This window comes from Gorilla gorilla, chromosome 19 (assembly GCF_029281585.2).
Source record: "Gorilla gorilla gorilla isolate KB3781 chromosome 19, NHGRI_mGorGor1-v2.1_pri, whole genome shotgun sequence".
Lineage (NCBI taxonomy): Eukaryota > Metazoa > Chordata > Mammalia > Primates > Hominidae > Gorilla > Gorilla gorilla.
The window spans coordinates 103,245,952-103,261,588 of NC_073243.2; the positions used below are offsets into that span (position 1 = coordinate 103,245,952).

Here is a 15,637-nt window from a genome sequence, read left to right on the forward strand (position 1 = left end):
GTTGTACAAATTAAATGTGTGCCATTTTTTATATATCAATAATTCCCCCCTAAAGTGGTTTTAAAAAGAAGGAATCAACCCAGTTTGCGATTTGAAAGTTAAATACATGATTCTAGTAAATAGGAATACAAAAAGTTTGTGCCTTTAAAAAAGTGGATCACACTATAAATCAAATACAAATCATTATCATCTTTCATCTTCCCTTTCAATTTGAGTAATTGTAGAATTTGGGTTGAGGGCTAAGGTATTACATTGTGTAAGAGTTCCAAGATAGTCCATTACATTATTGGGGAAAATAGATAGAAAAGAGCAAGACTTTTTTCACATGTGTAATGCAGGTATGTTTCCCCCAGTGAAAGTAACTTTAACAGTTTTACTAATGACTTAGCTAATAAATGCTAATTCTAAAAATAAATGATCACATGAACAAAAGACAATCAGCAAATACCAACAGCAGTAAAAAGGATAAAGAATCATGAGAAATTTAAATACTTAATACAGGTAAATTTTCAGTGACCATTAATTCACACCCTTAGTACGTACACTCATATATACATATGCTAATTATAAGTATATATAGTATTTTACATAGAATACAAACATAGAAAATATGCATGTATGGAGTAAGAAACCTAAGGAAATGGTGCCAACATGAGAAATATCGCCTTACCAAAATATTTAAACAGTATAGCTCAGTATTAACTAATTCCCAATAATTTAAACTCAAAGTTCTAGTATTTCATTTCAGAATGGCAGATAATTATATGGGGACAATTGCTAGACCTTCTGTATTACTTTAAAATAGTTCCAGTTAGAAAAAGTAACAGCTCCCCAAAGATGTTCATGCCCTGGCTCCTGAAACCTGTGAATTTGTTCCATTACATGGCAAAAGGGATTTACCAGATACAATTAAATTTATGGATGGGGAGATTTAGCTTGGATTATCCAGAGTCAGGCCACATGAGCCCCTAAAAGCAGAGAACATTCTCCAGCAGAAGCACAGAAATAAGGCAGACAAGAATATTGTGAAATTTGAAATGTGAGAGAGACTTGACTTTGGCTTTGAAGAGGAGGGAGGTGATGAGCCAGGGAATTAAGGTGTCCTTTAGAAGCTTAGAACATCTCCCAAAAAGCTAGGAAGGAAATGGGGACCTCAGTGCTACATCCACCTGGAAGTGATTTCTGCCAACAACCAGAATAAGCTTACAAGTGGATTCTCCACTGCTTCGAGGAAGGAACACAGCTCTGTAGACATCTTGATTTCAGACTTCTGAGACCATGAACACAAACATCAGCCAAGCTACCTAGATTTCTGCTCTATAAAATTAGGAAATAATAAATTTGTTGTTTTAAGCCTCCAAGTGTGTGGTAATCTGCCATGGCAGCAATAGTAAAACAATTATAATACCTACATTTACTTCATTCTTCTTTTGTTACAGAGCAATTGGAATATCTAAGCAGTACAGTTCACCTTCTAGTAAGCAACCTTATATTTTGGCTTAAAATGCAGCAGCAAGAAGGGGTATGCTTGGGAGTAGTAAATTTGCCTCAGAGACAATGGTTTTCTGAGTATAGGCAAGATTCTTCTGAACTAATCTTCTGAAGGCTTCAAAATCAGTTACTTTTTTCAGAACAAAGAGCCAATATCAAGTTGTGCAAAACAATATGGGACCAGCGAAAACAAAACTAAAATAGTTGTGCTTAATTTAAGCAATATAATAAATACTCTTATTTTTAATTCTATTTAAATAAGTATATCCCTATTTAGATATGTAAAAATAACAGTTTGATTTATAATTTATTAATTATAAATTTGCTTGTTTTGTAGATTTTAAAAAGATTTTTCCAGCTTTTGTATTGGTAGGGTAACACAGGCTGTTCTTATATTTTCCAAACATTCAAAAACCAAAATCTTTTCTACCATGTCAGAACACACATTTTAAAATTTAGCCCTAGCTTTCACTAAAGTCACTTGTCTTTATCTAGATCTCATGAATCCTGAATGTACCACTTTGGAAGTCTGACTTTTTTTTTTCCTCTTAACAAAATATTTAGTGATTAGTTTCGGCATTTGTTCAGAGCTAACAACCTGCTTTCCGTTTAATGAATGAAAAAAAATCAAAGACACTTCAACTTGTTCTCAGCATTGTTGAAAGAGATACATTTCTCACTGGATATAAAACATGTTTGTCGGAAAGCAATACAGGAATTTTCATGATCTGAACTTACTTAAACTAATAATAAAAATATTCCAGTGCTGATTGTAGAATCTTGAGTTTGTTCTTTCCTTCTCAATTCTTTGCAGCACACACCAAACAGCAAAGAATTTGGACTGTCTTTTGAGGCTGGAGAAAAACTAGTACATGCCCATGGGTATTGGTGTAGGAAGATTAAGATAGGCCATCTACAGGTGATTAAGATAGGCCACTTACAGGTCACTATAAGAAGGTACTCTTGCCCTGAGTCACTAAGAAAATCTCAGGGCAAGAGTACCTGCAGCAATTGCTATTTTTGTGGAAGTGAAAAATATCTCAAACACCTAAAATAGCAGAAAGAACACTAAAATGCATTTTAAAGTATTACAGGGTATGTTCTCTTTGGCTCTGGCTTTAATCTGAAAGCCATGGAGATCACAAAAACGAAAATCCGCAAAGAAACAGATCACAAGCAACATTCCTCAATAGGCTCAATGACATCAAAACATATTACACATATTAATGTATCTATTAATATGAATGAAAGACTGGTGTTTGCGTTTTTCCTGAAAGAAAAAGCAGCCAATACTTTGGAATAACAGAGTTGTATCACAATCTGTCAGAGTGAAGAGGTTCCTGACTCAGCTCTGACTCTTCTTCCTGTAGGTCATCTCCCAACACAACAGCAGTAGTGGCCACTGCATAGAGCAGCAGAATAGACCAAGGCCAAAGACAGAGGCCCGGGTAGAGGGTAAAATGGTCTCCACCCTTGTTTACCTAGGGCCATAGCTCAGCTGTAACTCAGCTGTATTGTCTCAGGAATGCGCCCACATTGACTTGGTACCACTGACAGCTCTTTGGGTTTCAAACGTTTGTAGTAAACAGTCTTTCTAATGTGAACTTGGACGTTCATAGAATAAGACACAATTTCTTAAAAAACTTAATGATAAGCACTCCCATATGGGATGACAATATTTTAAAAACTCGAATCTCATTTCAAGATGAAAGCCTGAAGATGCAGATTTGAGTCTTGACTCGCTAACTGAGGTTCTCATCCATGGAATGTTCCAGCATCGCATCTGTCTTCCTGTTACGGTATGGTTGCTTGCTCCCTAAGTGAATGCATTCCCTCTTAGACAGGAAGTCCTGGACTGAGAGAAGCTCTCTGGGGGACATGAGCTGTCACCACTTGTTTCCTCAGATAGATTTGGCAGAAGAGGCGGCTGTGCCACCCATTGTCTTCTGCCTGCTCCCCACTTCCTCCCCATGCTGCCTGGCAGCCCGGCAAAACCTCCCAGAGGAGGCCTTCCGGAGGAGATGGAGGAATGTTCTTCCTGCAAGGGCAACATATGGCAGCCAAGCTCCCTGGTTAGAGCTTCCAACAAGCTCTCGGTGCCCAGTTATGGGGGATTTCTTCAGGGCAAAACAAAAATGGCTAATTCAGAAATCTCTCTGTGCTTTTTTGCTGATTTTGTTAGTTAAGTTGCTTTAACGGGTGTATGAAAGCAGAATCTAAAATTAATAAACAGAGTTTTCCAAATCATTTCTTTTTAAAGTTATTCACCCGAAGCAATCAGGATGAAAGTATAAAGGAACTGCCAAGACGGGTTGACAAATGAAAGTTAAGAAAGAGAGAAGATCTGCTCAACTGTTTCTAGCTGGCTTTCTTTCCATGGATAACGGAACCCATGCAGTCAGCTGAGAGCAACGCCAAGATCAAGGCCCTGCAGGGCAAGGAAGAGAAGGAACACTAGGAGCACTGTGTTTACAGGGATCTAATTTTTCATTTTGAAGTGTTGCCACATCACTTTCCCAAGCTTTTTAGAGCATTGTGGGGCTTTACCAAGATGTGTATGCAAGGATTGGGTGAAATTCCAGTGCCCATGTTTGCCGGGGAGTCTGTAAGAGGCTCTCTCCATCCCCTTCTTACTCCTGAGTCCTGCAGAACACACACACAGTCACACATTCTTTCACCAAACATGGCCTCACTCTCATAAAACACTCACAAAAGTACACTGACAGTCACACAGGATCACAAACATGCACTAGAAATCTGAAACACACATACCCAACCTCTGTGACAAAAAGACACTATCACACACATACACACACACACACGCTCGTCTGCTCTGCTGAGTCACCAGTCTTGGATCTCAGCCTCAGCACGTGTGGGGCCTGTCCTGTGGGAGGCTGTTGAACACAGAGGGAAGCTGAGGTTGCACTGTCCACCTCCTCATTACCATAATGATTGCGTTCAGCATCCTTCATTAGCACACAGGAGCACTAAGGGTTGGAGAGGACGTGCATCAGCTCTACACACACAGCTTCTCACATCACTTGAGATGTGTATTTGCTGGGACACTTGGGAATGAAATGGCTTGTGCAATTTAGTCTCGTGTCAGTCTTCAGCTTTAAGTTTCAAATGATCCTGCTCTTGCAATAAATACAACGGAGAAAACAGCTTTTCTTCAAGGACCTCTGAAAGCCACGTGAGTACCATTCTTTGATAAACATTCTCATTCCAATTGATGGAAGGAAAAGCCAGGAACAGGGTCCCAGGGAGGCCAAAGGGGTTCTCAACTGGGAATGAGGAGCCATGCCTTCAGGACTCTGCTGCGCCCCAACAGCAGGCACAGGAGGCGCAGTCCCAGTCTTTCCCCCACCTCGCCTGCCTTTTCCCCACCTCGCCTGCCTTTCCTCTCTGGAGTGAATGGGGTGAGAGCTCTGCTCAAGCCTCAGCCTCCAGGACGCTTCATCATACCAGCTGCCTCAGGCAAATTAAGCACAACAAATGCTGATCTGTTCAGGGCTCCTCCCTGTTTATTGCAAGACTGTGGTTCTCAAACCTGACCTTTTGGGACACTTACAATTACCCTTGACTTCTGATTCTCTCCATGATGATCTAATAATAGCTGAGTATGGATATTCTTTGTCAAGTGAGGTCTCTCCCTCCACCTTTGCTTATGGAATCAAGTGACAGTCACCCCATGTTCACTCTGTGCAGACAGCAGGTGATGCCTCCAGTAGAACAAACAGGAAATAGACTAGCAGAGAGAAACTTGCAAGCCAGAGGGCAGCAGAGGCAGCACAGGGCAGAGCTGGACAGTGAGGAAACTGAGCATCAGCTGCTGGAGCAGCTGCCTTGACGGAGCTGGCGGGGTTCATCTCAAGATGCTATGCTGCTGGGGCCGACCATCAGTGGGAGGTCCGATGCTCACCCGGACATAACATGTCCTGTTCACGAGCCGCATTGGAGCCGATGTCCTTTGTTTTAACAAAAGAACAATATTTCAGCCAGAAAAACCAGAGCATGACATTCAAAGACACCAATCAGCAACTGGGGGAATTTGAGAAGATGAACTCAACTCCCAGAACCTCAGTTTTTCTCACTGTGCACCTCACATATTTATGAGATGATGAAATGTGATATGGCAAGTGACAGTGGTATTTGTCATGCTTCTATTAAAGGCTCAGGTTTGGGGGTATAATTTACATATCCTAATCACTGAATTAAATACCATAATTGTCTTAGAGCTTAATAAGCTGTCAAAAGTGTGACAAAGAAGTTATGAGTCTTTATTCTAGCCCGTTTATCTGATGCACAATTATACTGAATCCCTGGAAGTCATAAGCAAAGGAGCTGTAGTAAGAGACACCTGATCACATTCCTTCTTCTTTTGACACGGGCTTTGTGCCTGCAGACTCTTTTACGGCCATGGTTCTAAATGATGTCAAATTATGAACTGTCAGAGCTCATATGTTTTTCTGATAAATGTTGAACTTTAACTACCTTTATTACACGAACATAATCAAAAGTAATTGTGCATCTGTTTACCATGGTGAGGGGTAACTGCAGAGCCACAGCTCCATCATGTCATGTCTGCATGCTGAGCTCTCCAACACAGATCAGGCTTTACACACACATGGAATAAGCGAATGCTGAAGGAATGAAATCAACCGTATTCTTGTTATGCTTCACCATCAACTGGGCTCTCATCTGAAAATCACAGACTCCAGAGATCTGCTGTGCTAAACCTTGTGTTTCGTTTTGAGGAGGATGAAATCCGATGGATGGGGTCATCAGCCAAGGCCATGGTATGACCAAATGTCTAGAACCCATGGCCGGGGGCCCTGGTGCCATCACATGAGCCAGTGTCTAGAAACCATGCCTGGAGGCCCTGGTACAGCACTCTGCCCCCACCGACTGCATCCTTCTGTGAGTCCTAGGATCTTGGAAAATGTAACTGAGGTAAAATAAGGAGACAAAGGAACTTGATTCTAAAACAACCAGAAATAGTGAAATTGTGTCCTGATCGCCTCTCCTGGGTGCAGTGAACACTCCCTGCTCTTACATTACAGCTCGAATGCCCAGCCAGCCTTAGATCTCCTCAGGCTGCCGGGCCTGGGACTGAGGTGGGGTTTTGCCCAAATGTTCCATCCTACTCAGGTGCTCCATGCCCTGGATGAGGAACGAGGGTGTTTGGACCCTGACAGCATGTCGGGACCCCAGTGCATCCTTCCCTGGAGGTGACACAAAGTGTCCCCTTAAGTCAGCACAGAGAAGACTTTTGTAAAAAAAAAAAAAAAAGAAAAAGAAAAGAAATGAACCCATTGCATATGGAATTAGTGGGTTCTTGGTCTCGCTGACTTCAAGAACGAAGCTGCGGACCCTCGCGGGTGAGTGTTACAGTTCTTAAAGAATGGTGTGTCCGTAATTTGTTCCTTCCTCCCGGTAGGTTCGTAGTCTTGCTCACTTCAGGAGTGAAGCTGCAGACCTTCCCGTGAGTGGTACAGTTCCTAAAGGTGGCGCATCCAGAGTTGTTGCTTCCTCCTGTGTGGAATTGTCTGGAATTGTTCCTTCCAGCCGATGGGTTTGTAGTAAGAGTTCGTAGTCTGGCTGGCTTCAGGAGTGAAGCTGCAGACCTTTGCGGTGAGTGTTACAGCTCTTAAAGATGGCGCGAATTAGCCAGGCATTGTGGCGGGCGCCTGTAGTCCCAGCTACCAGAAAGACTGAAATAGGAGAATGGCGTGAACCTGGGAGGCGGAGCTTGCAGTTAGCCGAGACCACGCCACTGCACTCCAGCCTAAGGGACACAACAAGAGTCTGTCTCAAAAAAAAAAAAAAAAAAAAAAAAAAAAAAGGTGGCACAGTCCCAAACAATAAGCAGCAACCAGATTTACTGCAAAGAGCTAAATAACAACGTTTCCACACAGCAGAGAGAGAACTCGAGCAAGCTGCAGCGGCCTGCTCTGGTGGCCTGCTTTTAGTCCCTTATTTGGCCCCACCCACATCCTGCTGATTGGTCCGCTTTACAGGCAGCTGATTGGTCCATTTTACAGAGAGCTGATTGGTCCGTTTTGACAGAGAGCTGATTGGTGCATTTACAAACCTTTAGCTAGACACAGAGTGCTGATTGGTGCGTTTACAATCCTTTAGTTAGACACAAAAGTTCTCTAAGTCCCCACCCGTCCCAGAAGCCCAGCCGGCATCATCTCTCACTGGCTCTCGCTGCGGGACTTTGCGGGCCGGGTAATCCGGCAGCCCAGAGGGAGCTAGTTCCAGACAATCAAGACGAAAAGAGGGGAAGAGAGAAAGAGACGGAGATCGGCTATGGTGGCCAACAATCCCGCGAAGAGGGAACGGTGGTCCACGCAGGGATTCAGTCTCCGATCAAGCCCAGCAGGCGCCGGCCGGCCACGCCGAGTGCGGGGCTTGCAGAACCGGAGCTCACCTGGAACCCGCGCGCTGGGCCGCGAGCGCCGCGCGCAGCGCCAGCTCCAGCCAATGCCTTTCTCTTCACACCTCCCCGCCAGCAGAGGGAGCAGGCTCCGGCCTCCGCCAGCCCCAGAGAGGGGCCCTCATAGCGCAGCGGCGGGCTGAAGGGCTCCTCGAGCGCGGCCAGAGCGGACGCCGAGGCCGAGGAGGCGCCCAGAGCCAGCAAGAGATGCTACCACGCTGTCACCTCTCACCGTGAGCCACAACTGCTGGTCCTGCCTTCACGGCTTTCCTTTGTCTTTCAGGTGGAGACGCGCTGACCTGCCCCAATACCTATTGTTGTTTGTTAAATTACTCCAAGATACTTATAGTTAAGGGCAAACACCCATTTATAAGCACAAATCATGTCAGGTGTTCAGGACCAGCACAATCAATCAAGTAAACAGCACCCTCCCTGAGTATGTGGCAGGTGTGTGAGGATTTCATGAACCTGTCCTGCATTTCCAAATCCACCCTGAGGCCTCTCCCTGGACACAGGTCTGTGGATCAGCCTGTACTCGGGCAGTTTTACCTTCTATGTCTGTTTGTCACGGTCCTCTTGTCCTAGTGCTCATCACTGCACGTTCCCAGCTCCAGCAAGTGGCCACTCTTTTCCCTCCACAGCCAAAGGCCCGACGGCCCAGCCCCCCGGTGGCAGGTGGCCTTTCCATGGCTGAGGTCACACACCCAGCATCGCATCCTGCCCTTCTCGGGGCCTCGGGCCCCTTCGACTCGTCTCCAGGGATTGCACTTGCTCCTGCTGCCCACAGAGGTTTCCTTCCTGTGATTCCACTCGGAGGGGGCGCTTTTCTTTGCTGGCTTCAACCATCACAGAGCTGCATTGTGTTCGCCGGCAGCTGCCACGCTTCCCTGAAAAGGCAGCTTCTGTTCTGCTGGAGATGAGCTGATTTGCCTGGCAGCCAACTTAAACAAGGAGGTACTTTGAGACCATTTTTTTGGAATCTTTGTCTTTTTCTCTCGACATTCAGCTTCGTAGTTGTGAAACTCTAAATACTCGTGGGGTTTAACACAAGGCTCGGGGTTTTGAGGATTCCATAGTGATTCCTGTATCCAGTTATGACCACAGAACAAGGTCACAGGGGAGAACAGACCATTCATTGTGACATTTGACACTGGACAGCAGATGATACAGTGTCCCCCTTATCTGTAAAGAAGGCAAAGTTTTGTTTCTGGTTTCCGAATCCAGAAATTAATAGTTCACTTAATTGCTAGGAATCTTCAAAGGTATGGTAGGCTCTGAGCATTGACCTGGCCCCTTATTTCCTGGCAATAAGTAACAGTTCCTGAAATTCTTTTTCTGCTATTAAATGTAACCTGCGACTTGAAGAAGCATTTTAGTTATTTACTCTCTCTGTGAACAAAAAATAACAATGCAGTCTGGGCAAAGTGGCTCACACCTGTAATCTTCACACTTTGGGAGGCCGAGGTGGGTGGATCACCTGAGGTCAGGAGTTCAAGACCAGCCTGGCCAACGTGGTAAAACCCCATCTCTACTAAAAATAGAACAAATTAGCTGGGCGTAGTGGCAGGCACCTGTAATCCCAGCTACTCAGGATGATGAGACAGGAGAATTGCTTAAACCTGGGAGGCAGAGGTTGCAGTGAGTTGGGATCGCACCACTGCACACTAGCCTGGGCAACAAGAATGAAACTCCATCTCAAATAATAATAACAACGCTCAGTGCTCATCTTGTTTCTTGCTTTCTCCCAAAATGTTAGTAGTTAAATGTAAAAAATGAATTCCCTCTTTAGTTAAACTAGCTTCCTGTGTGGTGTCCACTCGATGACATACCATAGCAGGGATCCCTTGTGTAAGAAACATCCCTCTTCAAAAGAATGAGGACTTTCTTTAGTCCCCAGACAGCCTGTAGTGACACATTTTCTTGTCTCCACTGCCCTCTAGTACGTGAATATAACCTCTCAGTAGCTACGCTCCCAGGTGGCACCAATGAACCATGCCTCCTGGTAGTCCTCTCCACGCTAAGTTGGGCCGGCCCTCTGTAACCAAGAGAATGTGGTGGTGGTGATGCTGTGTGACTTCTGTGACCCTGTGGAACATTTGCCGTGATTTTTTTAGACCACCCCCTCTGTAAAAATCCAGGTGCCAAATAAGAAGCCTAACTACCTTGAGAGCACCATGGTTTGAGGAATCCCAAATTGGCCACATGGAGAAGGTGTCTGCCTGATCTACCCCAGCTTTTCCAGCCCCCTCAGTCTGGATGTCAGGTACATGGGTGAAGAGGCCTTAAGATGTTTCCAGCCTCGGCCCCAGTCTACCTGTAACTGATGGAGGAACCCAAGAGGGAAATGTCCAACTGAACTATAAACTTCCAGAACTGTGAAAGGCAATCACAAATTGTTGTTTTAATCCTTTTAGTTTTCAGATGGTATATGGCAATAAACAGAACAGCACTTCATAATTGACCAAATGGGAGAATGTGTGTTTGAGAATTAACGAAGCCATTTTGAATTGTAACTAATGAGAATACTTTTATTCACCCACACAACCCCCATCCTTTCAGCAAATACCCTTTATTTAAATTCTTAGTTTTGGGAAATATGTATTTTGGAAAATATGTACACATATGTATAATGTGTACATATACATGTCAATCACCTGGGTCATAAAGATCCTAAATTTATCTGCAACACAATATGATCTTTGCAATTGTCACGTAAACTTTCTTGAAATCTCATAATCCTGAAAAGCGTTATACACAGACTACAGACATTTTTATTGGATACAGGACCCAATTTTAAATTTGCCCTTACTTGTTAGCTTTTTGGAATGTCTGACATCTTACAAATTCAAAACTGTTCTTTGCATGTTTGGAAAATTTAATAGCATTTTCTGAAGTGTCTCCACAGAATGTAACTTTTGGTTAACTTCATGTAACTCATATGAAAGAAAAAAAGCCAGTGTTTGAGACTCTCATCTTAGAATGATGGCATTTAATGCCAGAGAAAAACATGGAGATAGGCCAGCCTAACAACACATGTGTTCTTAATCCTGTAATCTGTTTTCCGCACTCCATGGAGAATGGTATTTTAGATTTAAAAGCAAATTTCAGCATGTCTTTCTTCTAATAAAAACTTTACATGATTTTTCAGGGCTTGTAGGATGTAAGGACCAAAGTTTTTAATATATGTATGAGATCTCTGCATGGTCTCATAATATTATATCTACTGTTCAATAAAAGTATTGCACTAATTCCATATTCCAATGGAAAAAATATACACCTAACAGCATACAGATATTTTAAGGATGCATTAAATACTGGAAGACAATACTATTTAAAACTTGGCACAATTAAATATATACATAAACACTGAAAGCAAAAGATTAAAGAGCATACATGGCATAACAAATTTAACTCAATAAAATTATATATTTTCTAGAATCAATAGCACAATCAAAATAAACAAAGAAAGTGAAGGAACAAATTTGGAGGAAATGTTTATTACATGCACCTAACAAAGGGTTCTAAAAATTGATACAGGAAAAAGTAGCAAAAGCAACAAATAAATAATTGACAAAGGATATGAATGGGCATTCATAAAACATAAAGAAATGGATATGAAAAATAAAAATACCTCTCTCCAGTCATCAGAAATCTGAATACTAAATGAGCGACCTTGTTGCACATCCTGATCAAATAAAAATCAAAACCAAAACCAAAAAAGTAAATTACATGAAAAATTTAGTAATGACAATATTGCAGGAAAGTAGCCTTTTCCTACCAAGTGGTTCTATTATATTTTAAATATGTTTCAACGGATGTCTTTTTTGAGATATATGATGTTTTTACACAGAAGACTGAGATGACAGGGTTCTCATCTGTTGTCCATGAGTCAGTAGATCCCATTTAGGGAAATCTAGTCACTGCTATGCTATTAAAACTTGTCACATGGGCTTGGAGGATGGTGGTGGGAGGTGGGTGGGGGGTCCTAGAGGAGTCATCATTGTAAAAAAGAAATGTTTTAATGATTCACCTCACCTGGAAACAAGTGAAAGTGAGGCCCTGACATCCTCCAAAATTATTGCAACCATGAGTTAGATGAATCCTCTCCTGGGACTCTCATTTAGACTTAAATAAGTATAAATTTACGTATTTATACGTATGTATATACGTATATGTGTTGCTCTGACTTTAATGAGACACCAGTTTTATAACAGTACTAGTAAAGATGACTCTGGCTTTCATATTTGACATTTTTAGTCATCTTCATCCCTTGCCAGTATTCACGTTGAATGCAAACCTCTGTTTCAAATACCCCAGGAGCTTCCAGCAGAGGTTTTTCCAGTAGACTACCAGGGCCGAGGTGCCTCACTCTTTCTCAGCATCACTAGGAGGTGCTCAGTGCAGAAATCTGCTGCACTCCAGTGCAATGTGGGTGCCGGAGTAGAGCCCTGGCCTCCAGGCCCTCTGACCAGCTCTTCATGAGTGGTGCAGGGTTGTGCATGGAGGAGAAGGCTGTGATCCCCAACCCTTGCAAAGGGTGATGAGCAGATGCATGACAATAGAATTGAGCATTAATTATCTTAGTTTCAAAAGACTGAATTACTACGGGAGACACCATCGTTACTGACCTTCGTGAGAAAAATATGTATTTAAAAATTCTGTTACAACACACAACATTTAGTTTGTAAAAAAACCATCCCTTATTGCCAGCATTGCTTCTGAAGCCCTGTGGTGACATCTGTTTTTTTTCGGAATGGAGGCTTGTGTCTCCTAGTTGATATTCTCTGCACGTACCTGACTTTGAGGGAGGACTTTGCACAGGTGCGTCCTCCCACATATGTGTTCATTAGGTGCACTTAATGGTCTATGTAAAAATTGTCATTTTAATGATCATACCATAAAGACATAACATTTATTTCAAGCTTACATTTTATCTTGTAAAATTTCTCTTGGTATTAATTCCTCAAGCGATTTTATTCAGCTCCTATTGCTGTGCTGGGAACTAGGACTGTAATCTGGGTCCATAGTGAGAATAAACAGTCACTTTTTAATTTCAGGCAAGAAAACAGCATAGACTGGGCTCCCAAATACATCTACATGGATTTAATGGACACGGTAAGTAGTTCTGAAATTTAATATATCTTACTTCTCTATGTTTGGTACTTGGCAACACTTGTTGGGAAGCCTGTATATATTGCTATAGGTGGATGGATGCTTTGTATTATTGTAAAGCAGCATTTAACATGGGTTTCTTTTTTTTTTTTTTTTTTTTTGAGACAGACTCTCGCTTTGTTGCCCAGGCTGGAGTGCAGTGGCACAATCTCAGCTCACTGCAAGCTCCACCTCCCGGGTTCACACCATTTTCCTGCCTCAGCCTCCCGAGTAGCTGGGACTACAGGCGCCCGCCGCCACGCCCGGCTAATTTTCGGTATTTTTTAGTAGAGACGGTGTTTCACCATGTTAGCCAGGATGGTCTCGATCTCCTGACCTTGTGATCCGCCTACCTCGGCCTCCCAAAGTGCTGGGATTACAGGTGTGAGCCACCACACCTGGCCTAACATGGGTTTCTCAAGCGCTGATTCTCTCACCCCTTGTAGCTATCTCTATGATTAACATAGGCAATGTTGGCAAGCATGTGGCGTCAATAATAGAGATGTAGCTGTTACAGTTTATGTGTGAGCCACAGTTATGTTTGTGTCTTCTTGTATATTGGGGACATATCTTTTCCATGGCATGTTCTTTCTCCTGATCATTTGGTACTGGTTAATCAATCCCAGATTGGTGAAAAACCTATGAAATGTAATTTAATATGAGGTGTTTTACAAGTCATTTCCTGCTTGTTAGAATAGTTTAAAAATATGCCTTTATTTACTTATATTTTTAACATATATTTTTATTTTAATAGCTTTTGGTGTACAAGTGGTTTTTGGTTATATGGATGAATTGTATAGTGATGATGTCTGAGATTGTAGTACACCCATCACCTGAGTGGTTTATGTTATACCCAGTATGTAGTTTTTTAATCCCTTAACCTCCTCCCACCCTTCCCTGTTCTGAGTCTCCAGTGTCCATTATACCACTCAGTGTGCCTTTGCGTATTCATGGCTTAGCTCATACTTACAAATGAGAACATATAGTATTTGGTTTTCCATTCCTGAGTTACTTCACTTACAATAATGGCCTCCCGCTCCATCCAAGTTGTTGCAAAATACCTTATGTTATTCTTTTTTATGGCTGAATGGCAGTATTCGATGGTGTATATATGCCACATTTTTTTTAGTCCACTCATTGGTTGATGGGCACTTAGCTTGGTTCCATATCTTTGCTATTGTGAATTGTGCTGTGATAAACATACACATGCAGCTATCCTTTTGATACAATGACTTCTTTCCCTTTGTGTAGATACCCAATAGTGAGATTGCTGGGTTGAATGGTGGATCTACCTTTAGTTTTATGAGAAATCTCCATACTGTTTCCTATAGAGGTTGTACTTTACATTCCCACCATTAGTGTATGAGCATTCCCCCTTAACCACATCCATGCCAACATCTACTGTTTTTTGATTTTTTAATAATGGTCATTCTGACTGGGTTAAGATGGTATCTCATTGTGGCTTTAATTTGCATTTTCATGATGCTTAATGATGTTGAGTATTTTTTTTTCATATATTTGTTGAGTACTTGTATGTCCCCTTTTGGGAAATGTCTATTCATGTGATTTTCCACTTTTTGATAATACGATTTGGTTTTGTTTTCTTGCTGATTTGCTTGAGTTCCTTGTAGATTCTGGATATTAGTCTTTTGTCAGAGTTTGCAAATATTTTCTCCTGTTCCGTGGGGTGTCTGTTTACTATGATGATTATTTCTTTTGCTGTGCAGAAGCTTCTTAGCTTAATTAGGTTCCATTTATTTATTTTTGTTTTGGTTTCATTTTTTTTTTTGGATTTTAGTCATAAATTCTTTGCCTAGGCAAATATCCAGCAGTGTTTTTTTCTAGGTTTTCTTCTAGAATTTTATGGTTTCAGGTCTTAGATTTAAGCCTTTAATCTATTTTGAGTTGATTTTTTTTATATGGTGAGAGATGGGGATCCAGTTTCATTCTTCTGCATGTGGCTATCCAGTTTCCCCAGCAGCATGTATTGAATAGGGTGTCCTTTCCCTAACTTATGTTTCTGTGTGCTTTGTCAAAGATTACTTGGTTGGAAGTATTTGGCTTTATTTCTGGGTCCTCTATTCCATTCTGTTAGGCAAATGTATCTACTTTTATGCCGGTATCAAACTATTTTGGTAACCATAGCCTCGTAGTATAATTTTAAGTTGAAGGATTTTTCAAGCTTCCAGATTTGTTCCTTTTGCTTAGTATTGCTTTGGCTATTTGGGCTCTTTGTTGATTTCATATGACTTTTAAAATTGTTTTTTCTAATTTCGTGAAAAATGATGTTGGTATTTTGATAGGAATTACATTGAATCTGTAGATTGGTTTTGGGCAGTATGGCATTTTCACAATACTGATTCTTCTAATCCAAGAGCAGGGGATGTAGTTGTATTTGTGTCATCTATGATTTCCTTCACAGATTTCTTTCATAGTACTTTATAATTCTTTTTGCAGAGATCTTTCACCTCTTTGGTTAAGTATATTCTGAGGTATTTTAATTTTTGCAGCTATTGTGAAAGTAATTGAGTTCTTCATTTGATTTTCAGCTTG

At 41.8% G+C, this 15,637-nt stretch overlaps 1 long non-coding RNA gene across 1 annotated transcript in view; it reads left to right on the forward strand.

Annotated features, from left to right (window-relative positions):
• Nucleotides 1–8,574: 8,574 nt before the first annotated feature.
• LOC134757624 (uncharacterized) overlaps nucleotides 8,575–15,637 on the forward strand; it is an 84,138-nt gene continuing 77,075 nt past the window's right edge. Inside the window, exons 1-2 of the long non-coding RNA XR_010131819.1 lie at nucleotides 8,575–8,887; nucleotides 12,991–13,048. This is a non-coding gene — a long non-coding RNA (uncharacterized lncRNA). The remainder of the gene's footprint in view (nucleotides 8,888–12,990; nucleotides 13,049–15,637) is intronic.